Raw genomic sequence first — 23,511 nt, 5'->3', positions numbered from 1 at the left:
GGGAATGCAGCTCGTTTTCCTTAAAGGAAAATGGGATGTATTTAAAAAAAGAAAAAGAAATGTTTTCGTTTCATTTTTTAAGGGCAGGTAATGGCTCATGGGACCACTGCCTCCCCCTAAAAAATATTATTCCCTGCATTTGCAGAGGGGCAGTGTCCCCTGGGGACCCCTTCCCATTTGTGACTGCATTACCACCTTCTTGAAGAGGGCAGTAAATTGCAAGAGTTTTGCGATGGCAATTGCGGTTGCAAAACATTCTTACATAGGGCAGACAATTAGGAAGGAACGCCCTTGGAATCCCCCTTCCTAATTGCAAGTCGGAAATCCTATTTAGCGAATCGCAAATACATTTTGACTCGCTAAATAGCGTTTGTACATGGCCTTCACCGTTTTTGCATGCGCAAACGGGTCGCTAACCTGCTTGCGCATGCAAAAATGGGTCGTACATCTGGCCCCTGGTGTTCATCAAGCCTAGCAACGGGCCATTAAGACTTTGCTTCCCTGCACTTATTTTGCTTCTTGACTGTGATATTCTGTGAATCAAATATGAGAGGAGGGTGCTGTGGACTTGATTTAGTGCGGAAGCAGAAGAAGAGACACATTCATGCAGCAAGAAAGACACATGAGGCAAGGTTGGAGACAACCATCTATAGCAGAAATCTCTGGACACTGACCTATTTAATCACTGCCCTATCCGCCTCCGCAGCTGCATATGGCCACCTACTACAGCTTGCTATTTTATCCAAAATGGCAGTGTCATGTTTCAGTACCAAGGGCCAATGTATGAAGGCTTTTTGCTTTCACAAAGGGTCCAATTTGCAGAATTGAGCAGTTTGTGACTACAAAAAGACATTCTGATATGTAAGAAACTCAAATTGCAATTTGGTAACACGGTACTAAATTTAAATTTGGGTTTGCAACTACATACTAAACTGATATTTGGAAGGGGCATGGTTAGGGCGACCCTTCCAAACAGTGAAACAGAATAATAGGTATTAATATTTTTCGAACAAAATCATGCCATAAAACACTAATATTTTAATGATTACTGAAAGGTAGTAGTAAGACATTCTCAAACGGGTAGTCCCTAAGAGACCCCTTACCCTTTGTGAATGTTGACAAAAACATTTTTCTTTAAGTAGGCAGGCAGTGGTCCCAATGACAACTACCTACTTAAAAAAAAGTGTTTTTAAACACATCCTATTGTCATTTAAAGAAAACTGACTGCATTTAAAAAATAAACAATTGCTTTATTTAAAAGGTATCTCAGAAATGGGCTGATGACTTAAAAAATCACCATCCCTGTGACAGCATCGAATCGTAGTTGCAACCCACCTCATTAATATCTATGTGGTTGGATGAATTGCAACCCACTAAGATTTAGTATTTTGTTAACCAACCTATTTGTACATAGGTACCAACCTACCACACAGTTTCCAAAAACAATGCTCGTAAATTGTGAATAGTACTTTGTGACCAGTGCTTCGTGCATCTTGCCCTTTGACTGCTTTTTCTTTATGTATTACAGTTATTTGTGTATTTTTGTGAGCACGTTTAGATCTGTGTCATGTTTTCTCTTTACCGCTGTATTCCCCACTGATTTGTTCATTACTTTACTTTTTATTATCATCTAGATAGGACAATGTTTACTATTTGTGCTTTGAATTTTTTTATAGCCCCAATTTTAGTTGTTGCTTGAATCATTTATTAATTTATATATTTAATGTGTCCTGAAAACATGTTATTGGGTTCATATTCACGAGGGCTATGTAAGCAACTAGTGAAATGGATCCCTGACCAATAGGTTTTTAGACTTCAAGGTCTTTCCATTATTTTAGACTCAGTTTCACCGCCCTTAGCTAAAAGTTTGTATATATGCCTTCAACTTAATACCCTTCCATTTAGATCATTTCCTAATAAATAGAACAAGGATCCAGTTTCAAGCATTTGCCAGGCCTGTGTCTTGGAAAGTGAAAATGAGACACACATAAAGTTCTTCTGCCAGCAGTGCTATGGGTCCTGAATGCAAATGGATCCGCACAATATGTCGGGACATGAGTTTAACCAGATCTCTTGTTGCACAAATAATTTAAACAAATGGTATTGCTCCCATAATTGTTTTTGTTATTAGTACATTTCTACAGGCGGTCTGGTACAAGCAAAATAAAATTATGACAGCAGTAGCTTATCAAACAAGATACATTCTGATCACAAACACATTTGAATTAATGCACAATGTTTAATCTTTTTAAACTTTTATGACAGTTGCAAAGAAATTGTGGTCTTTTTTCAGCTTTTTTGCACATAGCCTACATACGTTTCAGCACTGATTTATATAGGGATGGATTTGTATTGGTAATGATTTTATTTCATGGTCAGCTGATGTATTAAAATCGATTTGGATATTTACTGTTTTTAACTTGTAGTTAAAATATTAGTCATATTGCTATTGTACTGTGTATGATTACTTTGATGGTGCATTGAAACCGAATACAGTACTACTACTACTACTATTGACTGTGTGACTTAAGTTTGTACATCAGATGCTTTACAGATAATTGTGTGATCATCATCCGACTGTCCAAAATTAACCAATCCAAATTTTACAAAGAATTAAGAAGCTAATCAGAAGCTAGCTTGCTATTCTGTCAAACCAGGCCATTTTATATCAGCTAAGATTATTTCTGTAGAATTTACACAGCAACAATGCAATGGAAAGATCATTTCCAAAAAATGAAATTTTGTTTTAGACTTATGATATTGACAATAAAATGGCACATGTGAAATCAATGAACTGCAGCATAAAACTACACCTAGGAGAAAATAGGAATTTAACAAATGAAGAAAGTAATGAATGCAAGTCTTTACTAAGGAAATTAGTACAACCAATGCAGAAAGAATTTTGTTTTACTATGTGTTGAAAATGGCCCCTTTGTGCAGTCACCCCAAACATTTTGCCTTCCTCCTTTTCACTTCCTTTTCCCCCTTTTGATGAATTAATTTTTATTGGCAAGAGAACTCTGGGCACCTACCATAGCTATCCAGCGCTACAGTGCATGTGCTCTCTACTTAAAGCATGGTAAGATTGGCTTATTCACAATTGGCACAGGTAATTTACTGGTAAGTCTCTAGTAAAGTGCACTGCATGTGCCCACCGCTTGTATATTAAATGCTACTAGTGGGTAGATTGCAGATTGCAGAACTAGAAAAGAAGTTGCTAGAAGATCAGACCAGTATGGACACTAAGGAATTCCTAAAAAATCTGGAGGCCACACTAGCTGAGTTTCTTAGAACCAATATCTTAAAGAAAACTGATAAATTCCAGAAAGACATTAGAAAATACAGTCGAGAATGAACATATCCATATTTAAGAAATAACTTTTGCCAACAAGGCCTGAATTATACAGGGAGTTTCCATAAACTGGCCATTTTTTCAGATATTCCTGCCTCAAGCTCAGAGGGTGACAACGCCGGAGGTGGAGCAACCAATCTGGGTTTTAGTTTTGGGCAAGCGGCCCCAACCAGCTTTTTTTACAGCAGGGCCAACAACCCCAGAGGTGGCGAGCTCGGAACAGGAGACAAGGATGGTTCAGGAACCAATACACATCAGGGTTCAGCCAAACCCAGAAACAATATTTCGAATGGTAGACTCAGACATAAGCAATAAGAACTTAGAAATTGTCCCTATTTTCAATTTATCATTGCATGAGCTGAACTCAAAGGAAATAGAAGTACTTAGTACTAGACTGTCATTTATACCAACCTATAGAAATGATCCTTTTCTGACACAGATTGAGCCCTAGAAGTTCTTTAGAACTTTACGTCTAAGATATTTTTGGCCAAAATGCCAATGGACATAAATGTAGACACCACAGGCCTTCATTGTCCTTCAACCTTTTTTTCCAGCCATAAATCTAATTGGCAAATAATTGTTGACATTTGAAAATGTAATTCTAACTGAGATGGACTAAATATTTCAGCAACGCAAATATGTAAAGTTCGATTTCTCTGAAGCACAAAAGGATACTTTGACTTCCCTAGCTAATTGTAAGGATATAATAATGAAACAGGCCGATAAGGGAGGAAATATTATTATACAGAACAAAATAGACTATGATACAAAAGTACTAAGACAACTACATAATCCTGTACACTTTCAGAAATTAACTAAGGGTCCAACTGGGATGATCAGAAAATAAATTACTAGCCTTACTCTTTTGAGTTGAGATGGTTCATGGTTAAGCCAAAAGGAATATGATAATCTCAATAAAAACTACTTTCCCGTTCAGGCGTATTATACGCTACATGAAATTCATAAAGATAACAAGCACCCTCCTTGTAGATCTGTAGTTGCAGGTTGTCAGTCGATTCTGTAAACCTTGGCTGAACATGTGGACTTTTTTTATTAAACATTTTGTTCGTCTGACTAGATCATACACTAGGGACAGCTCAGCCGCTATCACACAAATAGCAGAGGTGGAATTCGATGTCCATGATGATATTCTAGTAACTATGGAATTTGAAAGTCAGTATGCTAATATACCTCAAACTGACGCATTATCAGTTATTGAAAACACTTTGGAATTAAGACCTGGACCGCATGAGGTACTGACTGACTTTATTGTCAATTGTGCTAGGATTGCCTTGGAACAGAATCATTTCATCTTCAATGGAGAATCTTTGCCCCAGACATAGCAAATTTGTATGTTGCTGCGTTTGAGGGCAAGGTAATTTATAATAACAATTCATTTGTACACAATATGAAAAATAGCTAAGATATATTGACAATGTCTTTTTGATTTGGCATGGCCCGGTAAGTGAACTTCTGGAATTCCATATAGGGCTTAACACTCAGGACAGTCATTTGCAATTTACGATTTAGTATCATAAACAATCAATAGTTTTCTTGGATTTAAAAATTTGGAATGATTCAGGGCTTTTATAAATAAGCCTATATACAAAACCAACAGCGAGAAATACACTTCTGAAGTACACAAGCCACCATCCTCCTATTTGTAGAGATAACCTGCCCTTGAGCAATTTTTTAAGAATTAAGCGTAACTGTACTAAGAGGGAGGATTACTTCACTGAAGCAAAAGATCCTTATGTCAAAACTGATCATGATAGGCTAGCCACATCTACCTGTGAAGCCCTCTCTAAAATGAGCTTGGTATTATGACCATGATGTCATGCTAACAGTTAAGGTTCTTCAGGAACCTGACTACAAAAGATTGACCTGTGTAATGACCTTTGGAACTGAATTTAACTGTATAAAAAAATGTTATATTTCAAAATTGCCACTTTTTACAAACTGCTGTTATACAGAGGGAAATACCGTTGTTTGCATTCAAAAGAGGAAATATCGGAAAGATTACCTGGTCAGGGCATATCATTATCCTAAACCTAAATCAATACAACTTCTTTGGTGCCTAAAACATGAGGTTGGACATTACCCTTGTGGTAACTGTTCAGCTTGTGCCACAACATCCATAGAAAAAACATGCACCTTAAATGACAAAGTGTGGGCATTGAAACATTATTCAAATTGTTGTTCCAAAAATGGGATATAATGCATTGAATGTCTTTGTTCCTTATATTAAATAGCAAAATCTACACAAGAAGTAAAGAAACATATAGTGTAACATCAGTCACGCATACGGTGCAAAGTAGCTAATGGACGACCATTAGTTGATCAGTATGTGAATAAGGCACATGCCCCAAATTAAATTAAATGGTTTGTTTTGGAACTGGTTAAATGCTCGAAACGTAGACATGATTTAGAGTGCCTGCTTACAATAAGAGAGAACAGGTAGATTTGGCTAGCAAAACCTGTGAAAAAGGGTCTTAACCAATTTGTGGAATGGCAGACATTAGCCACTTTATAATGCTTTCTATATGTGGATCTGTGTATTGAATCTTTGTGACAATGTATATTGGATATGCCATTTAGGGGCCCATGATTGATCCTGTATCTTTGGAAATATTCTGCTATACTTATACTGAATAGGAGCTCTTGTATATTGACCTACAGCAATGAGCTGATTGAGTGTGCACATTTATGTTGAATCTCATACCTTTTGAAATGTTATATAAAATACGTTATATGTTTGTGATAAATATGTAGAGCTACTTTTTATGATCTCTTGCCTATAAGAACAGATTAGGATGATATACATGAGGTTTTTAAGAGTCCACCTTTTATACCGACTTTAATGATTAAGGAGCTTGATTTCTGCAGATGTAGGCCATTAACATTGATTTCTCTACTTTGGAAGCTACTATAATATGACTGCTATTTGCATTAGTGGTGCTTACTTGTAGGAATTTTTTTTGAACTTTTGTTTCACTTTGACATCATGTAGGGCAGCCTTGTATTAATCCCTCGACTTGGTACCTATTATATGAATGCTGTCCGAAGTATAGAGGATTGCTCCCTTATAGCTTGATTCTTTATATCGTTTTATGAAACACCAAGATGGCAGCTGCTTTCTCAGGGTCTCCCATGTGCTTGGTATTCCTTGGATCAAGTGGTAGAGTATTCAGATGTGGAGCGTTTCCGCAGAAGTTGTAGAACCTGCTATTTTTATTAGTTTACATGAGTGGTACTCGCTTAGAGTAATTTCTGTTTGACAATGATATCACACAAGGTAGCTATGTGTTCTTCCCTCGTTGGGGTACCTTTGATAAGGATGTTGTCAGTCGGATTGAAGATTGCTCCCTGATAGCTCTAATCTTTATATCGTGTTAGGAAATACCAAGATGGTCACCGTTTTTTGCACGGTCTCTCGCTTAACCAGTATTCCTTGTACCACGCTTGGAATATTTAGTTGTGGCGCATTACCACGTAAGTGGCACGACCAAGACTCCACAGTCGGTGTGTGGTCTCTATACTTCTTGTTTGGACCAGACATTTTAGTCGGCCGGGTTTTCATGGAATGCGAGTAAGTAGGCTTAGTGAATAACTCTTGTTTTCTTCTTTTGGTCATGTTTATAACCAGATGAGGACTAATGTTCCTTTGTTGTGTTCTCAGAGGACACGATTCAAATTAAGTTGGAATTGGGTAAGACGATGTGCCTTAGTGTGCGTTTTTATTGTGTTTTTACTCTGTAGTAAGTCTGTAGTAGTAAGTTTAAATGTGGATTTTCTTTCCACAGTAATACTCAGACTGGAGATTTCTATTTGGAATTTTTGTTAAGGGAAGCAAGGTATTGTTTTTCGATTGGGAATAAGGTTGTGTTCATGAGACTTGTTTTACACTTGGGGTTACATGATGTGTATCATAAATAAAAGCACTTTGGTGGCATTTTTAATGAATGGATTAGCATTTTTGGTATGGCAATTTGGCACTATAGTTTGACACCGGTGTTTGTCTTATTGTAAGCAGGCAATATCTAGTGTCACCGGTTGTATTGATTAGTTTGTTTATGTCAGTTTTCACAGGATTGATTGTTTCAACAACGCTGGGTCCTGAGCATGATCTCACAGACCTAATCAGCCACTGAAGAACGAAACGTTGACACCACATCCATCATAACCTCAAAAGATTATCCTTATTTTAAATACCCCTGTGACTGTTGTTTCTATTTGTATGATTAATCAGTCGGATTCACATAGTGGATCAATACTAAAGATGGAAATAATTTGGAGATGGAAATATGTTGGATTTAAATAATTCCCCAAGAAATATTTTGTACATGATTATTATCGTATCCAGTTCCTTGGGGAAAATTGGGTTGCTCTATTGTGGTATTAGACTAGTGGGCTTGCAGCACTGATTGTGCCACCCACTTCAGTAGCCCTTAAAAAGTAGGCCTGGGCATTCCGTGGAGAACGCGGAATTGCCAAAAAGTCCGCGATCCGCGGAACTTTTTGCTTGTTCGTGCTTTTCGCATGTTTGCGGTACTCTGCGTGCTCATGGAGATTTTTTACAGTTTCGCGGAGCTTTGCATTGCGCGACTACGCAAATTCCACCCACCCTTAATTAAAACATGGCTCAAGCCTGCCACAGCAGAGTCTTTTTGCAGTAAAATTTCCCATTTCGACCTGTCAAGTTAACCTACTTGCCAGTCCACACGTGACTTAGGACGCCCTTATTGAATAGTAATACAACGGTTTGTGTTATTAATTGCAATAACAACACTCGCGATGTACCTCTCCTCAGTGTTATATTCGGCTATCTTTATCCACTCTAAGATGGCCGATACTCGCGAACACCTAGTCATATGACCTAGCGTGACGCTCCGGTCTCAATACCTCACAGGTGTTTCTATTCTAGGTGATGCGGCCAGCTATATAAACGAAGCCGCACAACCTGTGTTTATTCCTTGCTGGAGGACTGTGGGACGGACGCTGATATTATCGATCGTGCACATCATATCACGGTAAGATGCTGGATGGGATTCTTTTCACTATTCCCCGTGATGAGGAGTTTTTGCTACCGTATATTTACTGTTAGCACCACTACCTATATATATACTTTTATTTGATTTGATAATGTGGATACTCCTCATGTATCTTTGTCCCAGTTGACTATCCGCTTCCGTGCGGCGCCTGTTCCCCCCCCCCCTGTGCTGGACATTCCAGAACAGGGTGCGGTCGTGACGGAACCGTTCCGTCATCAGCACAGCTCAGCCGTGACTGATGACGGAATGGTTCCGTCACAAGCATCGAAGGGGCTATGGTATTGACTAGGATGCCTCTATTTACTTTGAGAGAATACAAGTTGGGTCTCTGTAGTTTCATATTGAGACAGTTAGTCCCTTAGCTTACTTACCTGTATCTTTTGGGAGGAGAATGGTATAAATAAAATAAAAGAAGGGAAATATGTATATGGTCGACTACATCTTGAGTGGTCGTGGGCGGCATAGGAAATATGGAAATGGATGCCCATACCTTGTGTTTGTCTCGGGCAGCAAAGGAAACGCAGTGCTCTGTGGTGTAAGGCAATTGATAGCTGGAGTTTAGTTAATACTACTGGCTACACCTGTTTATATGGCTGAATTTTTTCTGTAACCTCTGTGTTATAAACACTAGGCATGTATATTGGGATTTTGGGGCTTAACACCTCCTTATTCATCTCCTCTATATTTTACAGATTCTGTTTTTTTCACCTCTTATACTTTGCATAAGTTCTGTATGCTGTGGGATCGTATTTGAGTTATGGATTAAAGTTAGGTAAGAAGACAGTTGCTCTCTAAACCACTTGGGGTTTTATATACTCGCTTTGGCTATCAATATGCTATCATAGATGTAGCAGGGGCCTTCTTTATTCCAGATCTGTTCAGATTATGATTATCCTGTGTTTCCATCACTTAAGGCCCTCCGTAGAGTTTACTCAGTACATTACAAATGCCGCTCAATATTGAATTGGTGATTTTTCCTCTTGGAGCTCTGTAACTCAGTTTACCCCCATACTGTATGTTTGCCTAATCTCAAGTCTTATTTAGCGACTGTTGAAATTTAATTCCATCAGGGGGATTATTAATGGCTCCACCCTTTTTGCCTACAGATCTATTTATCATATAGATCCATCTGCTTGGACCCTCACATATTGGGAACACTAAACATCGAGGTTACTGTTCATTGGATTACCATTGGATCTCTTGTCCTCAGTAAGTTCTTCTTACCGTTTTAAGATGATATTTAACATCTAATCGATCCTGTTGCAGTACCATGTACAGGTTAACTTGTCTTAGCAATATTCGAACTTCTAGATCTGGCGAGATCCTCTCCAACACAACTCCATCAGATCTTTATCTACTTATCTATTACATCATTCAGACGTTATTTTGAAGATTCTTCTATCAGTAAAAGGTGTATTTTAGCCTATATTGGTCGTAGCTGTTCTCTGTTCTCTTTCATTTGACTCCTTTTTCACCATACAGTTGGAGCTGTTCATTCATTAAGAAGTTAGAAAATATAATACCGCACATTAACCTGACTGATTGGCTCGGATGCCTTAGGTTATTTTCTCACATGGCCAAGTATCTAACTAGAATTATGGGTAGGTCAAGACTCGATCGGTTATCCCCAGTGGTTTTCGGCAGTAAGTGTTACACTATGCATGACGACATCCTTTCCTTTCTTTGAACTTATATGTACCCTTCTAATTTCTGTTTTTAAACGCATTCCTTTTTCATCTCCCTCCTGTTGGGTTTCTTAATTTTCTACATCCTTTCCCTCTGGCATGTTCTTTCTGATATACACTTTGAGCACCATTGGTGCACTGAAATATGCATTTCTAGCAACTAGTTGTGCCTTGTACTCAAAACAGAGATCATGGATACAAGGAGATTATTTATTTATCAACCTCTGTTCACGTAGCTTGTCTATCCAAGTTTTAAAATAGTCCTGACTAGATATAGACAACACCTTCTTGAACCTGCTAAATAGGAAAATATGTTGTTGTTTTTGGTTAGGCCTTTTATGTTCCTATGTAAATATGTATATATGAATATGTTTTTATAAATATCTTTATATGTGTCTTATACATGTTTGTTTATATGTTCTTGTTTAAACAGCCCTGAAGAAGTACCCTTTGAGGGATGAAACGCGTCGGCTGTATGGTGCTTCATTTTTCTATTTTGAAATAAAGAAACAAAATTGAGGTACTTCGATTTCCGTGACTCATTGGAACTGTAGACCGAATACTGATTTGTCTTATAGTAACTATTGTGGTGCACCTGTGCTGTTATTCTTGAATAAATAAATAAACATTCAGACAAAAGCTAGTGGTTGGTAAAGACCATATTAAAATAGCACTCACAGAATAAAACAAGCAAATCAGGTGTTAGCCTACGCAAGGATGAATGGGCCTATAAAATGTAACTATTTCAATAAAACATCTAAGGGTTTTTGTTGTTCCTGGTCACATGTAAAATATCTGAAACAAATGCAGATATATTCACAAGGGAGTACATATATGGGTACTTTCCTCAATGAAAGGCCATCTGGATACCTACTTTCTCATAAGAACTCATGTTCTCTCACAAAACAACAAGTGGTACTCTGCACCATTTGTGTTTCTTATTATCATAGGGGGGATCAACTACACTTCACTCCCTCCTCCACGATTACAAAATACCGCTACACAATCGACGCACAGTTTGTGAATCTAGTAGACGTCTATGCTGCAAAACGAAAATATTACTTACCTGTAAGAATAGGTTTGCAACATAGACTCTTCTAGATTCACATATGACCCTCCCTCCTCCCCGGTGAAGGGGGAAGAAGAAAATAAAGACAGAAATAACTAATTAGATAACAAAGTAAATAAAAGTAGAACTCTTAACATAGCCCCTACATAAGCATAGTACATAAGTACTTCCAAGGGCTAACAAATAGCTAAAGCTATACATCTCCTTTGCCGTATTACATACGTAATATGAGAGAACAGAGAAAGAAAAACTAAACACCGCAGCAACTAGGCTGCATATCTCCTATTATATCAACTGATGCCCCCTGTAGCAAGAGAGCTCACCTAGGTACGGACATAGCAGACAGAAAAAAGTTAAATAAATACAATAAATAAATAATCTATGTATTTGTATATATCCATATATAGGTATGTACATATCAGTATATATATCTATATTTAAATAAGTCACCTTTTAAAAATCAACAAGTGTCCCTACACTCTCAGCCCTATAAGCAATCAATATTCTACGTATTCAACAAGCAGACAGAATCGCAATGCAGAAGGGGAAAACATAATCTGAGAGCCTGCACACACAGGATGGGGGTTGTAGCCTCACTAGAGGAATCAGGTTTCGCAACCTCCCAAAGCAAAAAAAAAATAATTATAAATACATAGCACTTTCCGGCTCTAACCACTAGATGGCGGAATATGCACAGTTTGGGAATCTAGAAGAGTTTATGTTGTAAAACTTTTCTTACAGGTAAGTAATATTTTCGTTTCTTCCCCTTGTATCCCTCCGCTATCCTTCTCACTCCAAGTAACTGACTAATATCCACCATCGAAATTACTTCATATTTCGCCATATTAATTCACCACTAATCCTTTATGGGCTTCCTGAATAGCGTGCATCAGCACCCCATCAGGGGTAACAAGTGCAATATGAATAAAAACCTTTTTCCTCCTTTATCCTTCTGCTATCATTCCAAATCCAAATAACTAACTAACCTATCCACCACTTAAAATGTACTTGCATGTTTCACTATACTAATTCAACACTAATCCTCTGTAGGTCCTGGAGTAGCGTGCTACTCGCTGAAAAAACACTTCAACGCCTCGTCAGGGGTAGTAAGCGCTTTATAAATGCAATTACAATACAATGCAATTACAATACTATACAATACAATTACAACGTGTAATCTTATGCCTTAGGGCGCTATTGAATTTCAATATCATATAGGCTTCTTTCTGCAAGAGTGCTGCATCTGTGTCAAAAGCCCTATTTTTTGTGTTTCATCCAAACAACACTGTCCACTTGAGGTCTTTCTCACTATGTGAGTGCTCGATGTAGTGCGCTACAATGGGTGCAGTCAAAACTTTCTTTTTAATTCGAGAGCGGTGCCGGACAATGCGTTGATTGATTTGTTGATTTGTTTTTCCAATATACATTTTTGAACAGGGACACAAGACCGCAAATATGAAATTTTTTATCTTGCAGTCAGTGAACTCTGTATGCCTCCATTTAAAGGTGTTGTGAATTAATTCTTTACCTTCAACTGTTGATTCACAGGCAGAATAATTGCCACATTTATGATGCCGCTCCACCGGTTTCAGTTTCCACTGAGTGCGTAGATCACTCTTCTGTCGCACTGGAAATAGATCTTCTCTAACTATTTATTGCCCAATACTTGCGTTTTTTTTCTTGGTAAATAGCGGCTTTTCAAACAGACATTTCAGATTTTCTAATAAATGCCAATTTTTCAAAATGATTTGCAGGAATTTATTGTTTTCAGGGCCAAATTTGGAGGCACAAACCATTCTTTCAAGGGGTGGTTTAACTTTATTCTGGAGGAGGGCCTCTCTACGAGTGAACCAGAATCTTTTGATGGTGTGCTTAAGTGTTTTCTTAGCTCCTGTTCGTCATTTGTTCACAAAAAATTGCGGCATGATTTTCAAAATCTTCTTTCCGGAAGCAATTCCTGCTGATTCGCAGTAATTGCCCGTAGGGAAGGTTGTCTTTTAAATTGCGAGGATGAGCACTCTTGCAATGTAGGATTGTGCTTTTGTCATTGGATTTATGGTGTAATGTGTTTATGAGTTTGTTTCCTTGGGGGAATACACTCACATCCAAAGGTCAAGGTCATTTTGCTTTTATTGAGCAGAATTTGATGTCCTCATGGCATGCATTGAGCCAGCTATGGAACATTCCAAGATCCTCTTTTGTGCCTTGTCATAGGCACTAGATACCGTTGATGTAACAAAGCCATTGTATGATGTTGCTCTTAAATGGGTTGCTATTAAAAATGAACTTCTCTTCGTACTGGGCCATGAACAGAACTGCCATCTGTGGGGTTAAGGGACAACCCATAGCGGTTCCTCTGGTCTGTACATAGAGGGATTCCTAAACTCCAGTGCTACCTCAGACAATTGTAGGATAAACTCTGTAAGTTTTCTGTGGGGTTTAGGTCTACTTTCCAAATAGAGTTCTATCACTTGTAAAGCCTCACCCTGAGGTATCTGCGTGTATAATGAGGTAACATCTAACGAAACCATCCAATGTTGTATATATGCATGGCCCTCAACTTTATTAATGAAGTCAGTGGTATCACTCAAGTATGAATGGACTTTAACTAGAAATTACTTTAGAAAAATATTGACATATTTCGCGATTGGTTCCAGCACGGAGTCACAACCGGATATGACAGGCCTCCCTAGTGGATCAATCAAGCGTTTAAGTATTTTGGGCAAAAAATACATCACAGGGATCTTTGGAAATTTCATCATGCGGAAATTGTATTCCTTTGGTCCCAAGAAGCCCTCTTCAAATCCGGTTTTCAGTGTCTCTGAAATGATCTCTTGTATTGATCTTGTGGGATCCGCTTTCACTTGACGATACCATTCATTGGTATTCACTTGAGTGGTTCCTTCTCTAAGGTACAATTCCCCAGGCCAGTGGACTATGGCACCGCCCTTGTCGGCTTGCTTGACGACTACTGAGTCATCATTCTTCAATCGTCCAATGGCTTGTTGTGCTGATAGAGTTCTCTTCTGAAATGGTTTTTTCTTCACCAGTTTATTAATTCATGACAAGACCACCTGCTCAAAGGCCACAATTTCCTTGGGAATATTGTATGTAGGTGGAATAAATCTAGATTTGTTGGCCAGACCTGAATATTCACCACTGCCTTTGTATTCTTTACCAGCAAAAAACAATTTCAGGCGGATTTTTCGGAAAAACTCAATTGCCTCTATTTTAAGCTTTGTAAAATCTGTTGGTCTGTTTGGAACAAACTTGAGGAATAATTCCAAAATGGATTCTTCTTCTTTTGTCAACTGTTTTTCTGAAAGGTTAACTATGGATGTAGAATTCATGACTTGTAAAATTGGCATCTTGTCCTCTTCTCCCAGGGTTGCTGCTTGAATCCTACTCTTGCTTTTGGTTCTCCTTTCTCTAAAAAAGAAGTCTGTATCTTAGAAGGTCCCTCCCTGGGGTCAGATTCCTCTGCCAAATCTAACGGTGACGTTTCAGAAAATGTTAAAAATCTATTTTTAGACTGGCCTTGGTAGTTTGAGAGCGCTTGGCGTGAATCTGTGGTGGTATAAAAGTTGTATAGATACACCTGTTCAATATTGAAGGACTTTGTATCCCTCTCGTATTTTGAGGTTTCAAAATTGATTGTATTATCCTTAAAAGTTGCAATCTCTTTGTCAATTTTTTCAAATAGTGACTCAGCATCAGTGACTGTGTGGTTGTCTCTTATAGTTTGGACCAGTTTTTCCAATTCATCAGCCTCCTTTTTGCATAACCTGTGTGCTGTTTCAATTGTGTGCACCATTAAATCACGACTACACTTAGTACTTACCAATACAAACAACAACATGTATATACATTTAACATTCTTACAGGTGAAGAAAAACCAAATTTCTATACACCAATATCCAATGTCCTTTTTTGGGGAGACCACACCATCTCATTCTAATACGAAGCCCTGATGAGAGCCCCTGGAGTTGACAAGGGTCTTGAAATGCGTCGGCCACCCCGCATATTAGCTGGGGTGGCCAGGGAGGACTGTACAGCTATCACTGACATTGTGAATCTTTCTCTCCGTACCGCTGTGGTCCCGGCACAATGGAAACAAGCGAAACTGCTTCCCCTTCTTAAAAAACCTTCCTTGGACCCGGCGGTCCCGGCCAATTACCGACCAATTTCACTGCTACCAGCTTTGGCCAATGTTTGTGAAAAAGTGGTTTTTAGGCAACTTGAGACCTATGTGTAATCCTCAGGGGCCTTGCACCCGGCCCAGTCGGGGTTCAGATTGGCCTATAGTACAGAGACCGCCCTGGTGGAAATGTCAGAGGCAATCAGGGAGTATCTTCACGGGGGCGGTAGGGCGGCCCTGATTTTACTCGACCTCTCTGCCGCCTTCGATACGGTGCCCCACCAGAGGCTTTTGGCTCATCTCTCTGCTGTGGGTATTTCTGGCCTTGCCTGGGAGGGGGTCAAGTCTTTTCTGGAACACCGCACGCAGCAGTTCTGTATGGCCCCCTGTTCTTCTTCAGTTAGGAACCTGAATACGGGGGTTCCACAGGGCTCTACTCTGAGCCCTCTTTTATTCAATATCTACCTAACCCCCCTGGTCTTCTTGGCTGAGAGGCTTGGTGCGAAAGTAATAGCATACGCTGACGATACTCAGCTGCTGTTTACATGGAAAGGCCCGGATTTGGACTCTACCATTGCCCAATCGTGTCTAGCTTCTGTATTTGGCTCGTTAGCTCAGGCATCTTTAAAATGTAACGAGGACAAAACGGAGGTTATTTTGTATGGCCAGTTTCCCTCAAATTTCAAACAATCTCTTTGGCCGTCTCATTTTCCCTGTCCGCGCTTTGATGACGGTCCCGTTCAAAACTTGGGGGTATGGTTCAGCAGGGACCTGCGGTTTACTGACCATGTTAAGAAACTGATCGGGATCAGGTTTGGAACCCTCAAAATCCTTAGAAGGATTTTTCCCCTGCTTCCAAGAGTGGCCAAGGAGGCAGTTGCGCGTGCTCTTATGCTCTCGCGGCTTGACTGTTCGAATGCCTTGTTCATTGGCTTACCGGGCTACCAGTTTCAGAAGCTCCAAACGATACAGAATGCCACGGCTAGGCTCTTGCATAATGCCTCTAGTCGAACCAGTGCTAGGCAATTTCTACGAGAGCTACACTGGTTGCCCGTGAAGCAGCAAGTCCAGTTCAAGGCTATCACCCTGGCCCATCGGGCCCTGCATGGACTCAGCTCTTCCTATCTTAGGAAGCGTTTTTCTTTCTATGTACCTAACCGCCCCCTGCGATCTGCCTCTCTACATCGGGCCATTTTCCAGCGCTTCCGCAGAGTCCTTTTAGGTGGCCACTCACTGTCAGTTAAAGCCGCAACAGCTTGGAATTTGCTCCCTCCCAATCTCCAGCTGACTCAAGAGCTCCATCCCTTCAAAAAACGCCTTAAAACGTACCTGTTTAGCCAGATCATCTAAATGACTTTGCTGCTGCTCCAGTTCACATGCGCCAGGACACTCCAGAGTATTAGTGCGCGATATAAAACTACTATATCATATCATATCATATTGGAATGATATTGAGGAAGAGCCATATGGTGGCTATTTACAGCTAGAGGGATTTATAAAATGAAGTTAACCCTGGCTATTTTCATTTTTGTACCTAAATGTTGGGCATCCTCCTTATTTGATGAAAGGAATGTAATTTGAAGGGGTTGCCCCTTTTCATGACTTAAGACAGGTGTATAGAAATTTGTTTTGTTTCACATGTAGGAATGTTAAATGTATATACATGTTGTCATTTGTCTTTGTATTTTATATTCACTCTTGAATGAATAAGTGTTTGTCTTGTATCAGACGATTTGAGAAAAAAATAAAAATATTTATAAAATGAGATATTAAAAGGTTAAATAAATAACCAGATCTAGTTGGATTGATTCCAGTGACCATTGCTTCAACTTGTAAGCAGTTAAATTAAGGAGCAGCCGGGACCACTGTTGTGCACTGTAGTATGCCGATTTAGATTCCAAATGAATTTTTCCGATTCATGCCCTTATATAGGTGCAATTCACATTGACCTTGTATAAGCATAGAAAATCAGCCCTTATTTAGGCATAGCTCATGCTACCCAAATACAGGCATGGCTACTTCCATCTGTTCATCTACGTCACAACGATTTCTTCTATGCCAATACTGGCATTCCTAAACACCTTCAAGGTATAAATATACCTTCACTTGCTATAGCAAAGCACGGTGTGATTCGGTGCAGTTCGACTACCAACTTGCACTACGCAGCTCGCTACAGCAAGTGCCGAAGGAAGCCAACTCTCCAGCTGACGCACTGACCAGAAGCAGTCATCCTCCTGCCGAGAATCCAGCGCTAGTGTTTCTGACTCCCCTTGTGGGGTGTTGGGAAATCGAGTCCCGTGAAAGCGATACCAACCTGTAGTGTAGTTCCTATATTCCCAATAGGCTCTGCACATTGGAATAGTGTATCCTGTAGTTTAGACGTAGGACTGAACTCAACTAGGTCTCGACAGAATATACTAAACTTAATTGTGTGTGTGCCAGCTAGCTCAGAGGTCACTAGAAACTTTCTCGAATGAACAAGAAGGGATTAGTTTCTGACAACCGCTTAAAACATGACAACTTTGTTCCCCAAGAATAAGAAATATATCTCTAGAGTCGCGGAAACAATAGATAGTTATTTCACTCAGTCAATCGTGCATGCTTTGTTTCACCAGAGGTGCAGAGAAATAGAGAGACGGGCGTTTACAATAAAAGGGTATTTATTGAACAGTCTTCTTTCTCAAGCATAAGAAATGAACTGCTGCAATCGTAATTCTTGCGGTAAAGTACAAAGCGTACAGTACGAAGAGTATTATAAAATAATATTGTAAAAGCATTATATGGTTTCTAAGCCATAAGATACCTATAATGCATAAAATACATACAGTGATAAATAAGGACTAAAAGTACTCAACTGGTGTTTCTAAAATACGCCTACCCCGGTGTTCCTAACCAAGGTCTAGTACAAGGCAAGAAGTAAGTAGGGTGTAGCCTAGTTTTAGTATTATTTGCCAAGAATCTATTCCAAGAATTCTATTAGGGTCTAATCAGCTCCGTACCTTGGTTTTAGAATGTAGGAGGTCTTGTATCTCTCTCACTCGTTTTCCCAGCAACCCGCAAGGGTAGCCTGGAAACACTGGAGCTGGATTTCTCGGCAGGAGAAAGCGCAGTGTCTCTCAGTGCGTCAGCTGGAGGGTTGGCTTCCTTCGGCATTTGCTGCAGCAGTGCGCGTTGGGCAAGTAGATAGTCGAACTGCTCCAAACCACCGTGTGTTTGTTTGGACAAGTGGGGGCATATTTACACCTTGAAGGTGCCGAGTTTGACGTAAGATTGGACATAATAACGTCATCAGAGACTTAATTCTCTTAAAACTCCATGATTTCTTGGATAACTTAATATTCATGCAGGGGGAAGTCCCTGACTGCGGAAGGCAGGTGTTTCCAAGAAATCGTTGTAGATTTTTGGAACTAGTGGAAGTAGCCAAGCCGTATTAGGACTACTTGAGCTATGTCTGAATATGGTTATGATTTCTATGCCTATATAAGGATACGGTATTTTATACCTATATAAGGGCATGAATCGGGAAAATTATACTAGGGTCCTAAAACGCTATACAACACCCACTCCACGTATTATGTCTAATATTACTAAATCCATAAGCATAAGAAACATAACTAAAGCATGTGTTCATAATCCCACCCAAACTACATGAAATACATTAAACATGGTTTATACACATACATGAGTATTTGTTTTGTACACATTTTACAAGCAATGGCAGTCATTAACAAATGATATCTAAATGAAACATGAAATGACAGTTATGAAATGGCTCTAAATTTACAGAAGAAAAAAGTCGAGACCATTCCATAGCATAATATATAAACAGTTAAAGTTTTCATGAGATAATGCCAAATATTTGTCTATAGGAAGTATCAAATGAATCTCTTGTTCTCTAAGAATAGTTCTACTTTAAGCAGATTACTTTGTGCCAAGTGAAAAGGGTCTATTCTGGGATGAAGAGAAAACGTTTTCAAATGTAGATTGTAGAAACATAGAGTTCCCAAGTTAGTGGGTTTGTTTTGAAAAACCAAAGGCCGAATTTCAGAGTTCATGGAACGCTGTGTGCACTTTCAAAAGTTATTCTCGGTGTCGGGAGAAAACATCAAATCATCTAAGCTGGCAAAGAAACCGTCTACCATAGTTGGTGAAAGTGGAACTACTTCATCAAGTAGATCAAATGTGCATAGATGTGAAGCTTCGCCATCAGCGTCAGTCGCATTAGCAATGTTCGATGTAGATGGTACCTGTGTGCCTGTTGTTCCACGTACCTCACCAAGAGCTGGATTTTCTGGTGAGATCTCAATGAATGCCTTCATCAGGATTGGCAGCCGTTGGGGGCAACACGATGTATGAGTCATTACCGGACCTAGCAAAGCGTCAGCATTTGTTGGCAGTGCTGATGGAAGTGTAAGACAGATGTCTAACACGCATTCTTCTCCGCAAAGCAGGCATCGTAGAACAGGTAAGATGCAATCTTTCCAGATTGGTCTGAATGGATGGAACCTAGTGGTATTCAGATCTCTTAAACGAGCCAAGCCAAGAATCTGTGTATTTCTGTCACGATACCGCATGGCTAGGAGAGCTTGTTCCATGGTAGTTTGGGTATGGTTGGTGACTGGACTTGCCATATCGGAGCAGGAAAAATAAAAATAGGATTCCTGCTACGAGTCCCAAAATGAGAGGCAGACCGCAGAACACATAGTGCACGAAATTTGGAAAAATGACAAATGGTTTTAACAGTCCCGAAAAGATCATCTTAAATACATGTGCGATGCCACTGGTATCAGACATGTTTAAGATTTGACCTAACATTTCTGAGAAATGTACTGGGCAGTTTCTTGATAATAATGCATGTATCTCTGCAGAAGTCCTTGCAACTTGCAGATCATACATTTCTCTAGACGAGGTCAGTGGCACAGTTTTTTGTAAAAGAATGGCTTCCATTCTGCTTAAAGTATCAATTTGTATAGAAGAGATATTCAGTGAAGGCCATAACGCCGTCTCCCCATCTGTATTACTTTTTGGATACAATACTTGCATACAACAAGTGACCCTGGCCGACACACTAACCAGATAGGCTTTTCCTGGCAACATGCCACAACAGCTGTGATCATTGAGCATAACGTAGCTCCCATTGGAAAGCTGCCTGAAAATCAGGTCTATCAGGGCCGCTGGAGTACAGTGCATGTGGCAAGAAAGGTTATTTAAAGAACCTTCGCCAGGCTCCATGTAAATTAATACCTGCACATAAAAGTGTACCGCTAAGTGAATTTTTACAATTGTTTGTACTAAGAAATACCTCCTTTCCCCCACTCCAACATTTGTGTTTGTATGGTAATTTCCAGGTTAACATAATGTATCCTTTACCCAACCTTTCATACAGGCCTGCTGGTACATGCTGTAGACAATACTGAAATTGGAAAATCGTCACTGGTATCGTTATGGTGCCATGTATTATCCATTCAATGACAGGTTTCTCAGAAAAAGTTAATGGTAATCTTTCCAGTTTTTCAATGCTCAGCACCGTATAGTCTGCTCCTCTTTATGCCAGAGTGATTTGTTTATCTGTTGTTTATCTGTAAGGTTAAAGAGAGTAAACAATGACGTGGTATTGATTAGACGCCATGGCACATAGCCTGAACGGAGATTTTGCAACGTCCAGCCTAGTAGCATAATAGAACGGAATTGAGACTGGCCATGTTGTAACATTAGCAAATCTTGTTCTATTATGTCAATGGCAGATGATATTTTTGTCGTTGTTTGCGAGGCCCGAGTAAGAAGTCTCGCAAGTCAACGTCTTCTTTAAGTAAAGTTAAGTGTTGTTTAATTTCTGGAAGTGTGGATTTCTGTAGCCAGTCAAGGCATAGTATTCCTACACTGTATGTGGTGACTATCCCGAGATCCCCGAAGGAGGTCGCTCCCCTTGCTGCTTGCTGCTGGTATCGTAGCGCTGATCACACCGCCTGTGCCTGTGCATTATTTACTGAACAGCTATCACGGTTTTATGTAACTAGCGCTGCTCGCGCTGCTTGTGCCTCTAATTGCTGGAAATTGGCTATTTTTGCGCTGCTCGCGCTGCTTGTGCCTCTAATTGTTGGAAATTGATTATTTTGGAGCTGCTCGCGCTGCTTGTGCCAGAGCCCCGACTGTTTAAGATTTAAATATTAATTTTAATTTTGCTGCCTGTGTTGTGCCCTAACTCATCGCGCTCGCATATTGGCTTGCAGCCATCTTGTTGTTGTTGCGACGACCCCCAGCCCGGCTCTCCGCCCCGCTCCCCGCCTCCAAGATCATCCTCCCTTGCCTCTCGCCCCTCCCACTATCCTTATATGACAGATGCATTTACGCGCAGCGTCCACGTGCAGCGGTCGCGCCGAAGGTGCGCCAAAGGTAAGCTTGTCTACGCCCGTCCGCGCCTGGACCGCGCCTAGCGCCAGACCCCCTAGTCCCCACCTCACCCAGCCCTCCAGATTCTCATATGATGCCGCAACCCTCCACGCCCTCAACACCGGACGAGCACCACAATGCTTCAAGGCCACCCCTGGACGCACTCACGGCCCATTCGCCTGCCTCTCCTGCAAGTTCAACTGCTTCAGGACCCTCACCAAATCCACGTTCCCCAAACACAGCTCCGACTCTAACCGCCTAAAGTGCATCCTGCTCAACACCCGCTCGGTCCACAGACACGCTACTGAACTCTGGGACCTACTCGACACTGCGTCACCTGACATCGCCTTCCTCACTGAAACATGGATGAACACATCATCGGCACCCGACATTGCCATAGCCATACCGGACACTCACAAGATTATCCGTAAAGACCGCACCAATCAAACAGGAGGCGGCATCGCCATCATCCACAGAAACAACATCAAAATCACAACCAGCTCCGACGACAATCTTGCAACCGCCGAACATCTCCACTTTCAGATCCACACCGACCCCAGGACCACAATTAGAGGCACCCTCATCTACAGGCCTCCAGGCACCCGCACCCAATTCAGCGATGACATCACGGACTTCATCAGCCCACACGCCCTTGCCTCCGAGAACTACATTCTTCTAGGAGACCTCAACTACCACCTTGAAAACAAACACGATAGCAACACCAACTCCCTTCTGGACAACCTGGCCAATCTCGGACTCAAACAACTTGTTGACACCCCCACCCATGTAGCCGGACACACGCTCGACCCTATCTTCACCTCCAGCAAGCACTTCTCCTTTGATCGCACTACAGCTCTCCATTGGACGGACCACAGCTGTGTTCACTTCAGCTACAAAACCACCCTGACCCACAACCGCTCACAACCTATTCTCCGGAGAAACTGGAACAAAATCACCTCCGATCAACTCCTCACGTCACTCAACCAATACCCTCCCACCCTCTCAATGGACCCAAACCAAGCGGCCACCAACCTCAGGCAATGGATTACCCACAGTGCTGACGAATTAGCACCCCTGAAAAAGCACCAGATGAAATCATCCAATAAAAAGGCTCCCTGGTTCAATGATGAACTTAAAAAATCCAAGAAGCTATGCCGCACCCTGGAGAAGATATGGAGAAAAAACCCTACCTCTGACAACATGGCCTCCCTCAAGACAGCCACCCGCAAACACCACCAACTGATTCGATCCGCCAAGAAATCAGCATTCAAGGATCGTCTCGACAACAACACCCATAACAGCAAGGAACTCTTCAACATCGTCAAAGAATTCACCAACCCCACCGCAGCATCTAACGACATCACTCCCTCCCAAGACCTCTGCGACGCGCTATCCTCCTTCTTCTACAACAAAATTGCCGACATCCACAACAGCTTCGAGAATACTCCCAGCGATCTACCCTCCCTACCCCCCTCAGATCCTACTCCGCCAACTAACAACATCAGCGCCTGGAACCCAATCACCACTGAAGAGACCATTCGCCTCATGAACCCAATCCACTCTGGATCGCCTACCGACCCCTGCCCCCACCACATCTTCAACAAAGCTGATTCCATCATCGCACCCCATCTCCGTGATGTCATCAACTGCTCGTTCAACTCTGCCACCTTTCCAGAAACCTGGAAACACGCTGAACTCAGCGCCCTTCTGAAGAAACCCACAGCAGACCCATCTGAACTCAAAAACTATCGACCCATATCCCTCCTCCCATTCCCGGCCAAAGTCATCGAGAAAGCCGTCAACAACCAGCTCGCCGCCTTCCTTGA

At 40.8% G+C, this 23,511-nt stretch overlaps 1 protein-coding gene across 2 annotated transcripts in view; it reads right to left on the bottom strand.

Moving 5' to 3' along the window:
* The window catches only part of LOC144809462 (sodium- and chloride-dependent GABA transporter 2-like), a 1,234,427-nt gene that overhangs the window by 408,545 nt on the left and 802,371 nt on the right, over positions 1 to 23,511 (bottom strand). The window lies entirely within an intron of this gene.

This window comes from Lissotriton helveticus, chromosome 1_1, assembly GCF_964261635.1.
Source record: "Lissotriton helveticus chromosome 1_1, aLisHel1.1, whole genome shotgun sequence".
Classification (NCBI taxonomy): Eukaryota; Metazoa; Chordata; class Amphibia; order Caudata; family Salamandridae; genus Lissotriton; species Lissotriton helveticus.
This window is presented reverse-complemented; position numbering and strand designations above follow the sequence as displayed.